This window comes from Aethalodelphis obliquidens, unplaced genomic scaffold (assembly GCF_003676395.1).
Source record: "Aethalodelphis obliquidens isolate GAN/ISIS:26980383/991018 unplaced genomic scaffold, ASM367639v1 scaffold14, whole genome shotgun sequence".
Classification (NCBI taxonomy): domain Eukaryota; kingdom Metazoa; phylum Chordata; class Mammalia; order Artiodactyla; family Delphinidae; genus Aethalodelphis; species Aethalodelphis obliquidens.
In genome coordinates, this window is record NW_020837958.1 from 37969113 (window position 1) to 37969945 (window position 833).

Here is an 833-nt window from a genome sequence, read left to right on the forward strand (position 1 = left end):
TGTGATTTTTCAGATCTTGTTTATTCAGGCTGAAAGACAGCCGTCCCTCTGTATCCTCACATACCACAGCCACAGATTCAACCAACCATGAATTGAAGATATTAAAAAAAAAAAATTCCAGGAAGTTATAAAAAGCAAAACTTGAATTTACTAGCAACCATTTACATAGCATTTACATGGTATTAGATATTATAAGTAATCTAGAGATGATTTAAAGTATACAGTGCAAATACTATGCCATTTCATATAAGGGACTTGAGCATCCATGGGTTTTGGTATCCATGGCGGGGGAGGGGGGGAAGGGGGACAGGGGGTTTGGGGGAGGGTCCTGGAACCAATACAGCCCACCCCTCACCACCTATACGGAGGGTGGACTGTACCTCCCTCCCCATCTGCAGCAGCACTTTCTCCTGTTGCCCTCACTTCTTTGGGCAGCTGCCAGCGAGAGAGGCTATCCAACTCCACTACAAACCCTTAAAAGGCTGAATAAAGGGACTAGGAAGGATGCAGACTGGCAGGCGACCAACGGTCGAGAGGTGTCGGGGCGATGGGCCCCAAAGCAAGGTTTTCGGGCGTCAGGCTTGGTGAGGGGTCCCAGACCTACGGAAGAGACTCCTCGACATTCAAGCGTTCCCATCCCAGCGGATCCGCCTAGGAGAAATGTTCGCGCTATCGCGCTTCTCCAACACTTTGTCTCCGCCCATCGGCCTTCGTCATCTAGCCGCCGGAGGGGCCGCGGAAACAGACGAGCAGCCTAAGGGAGGAGCGAACGTGACGTGGGAGGGGCGAGTCGCGAGGCGTGTGACGCCAACCCTGGTGCGTGCGTAACGTGA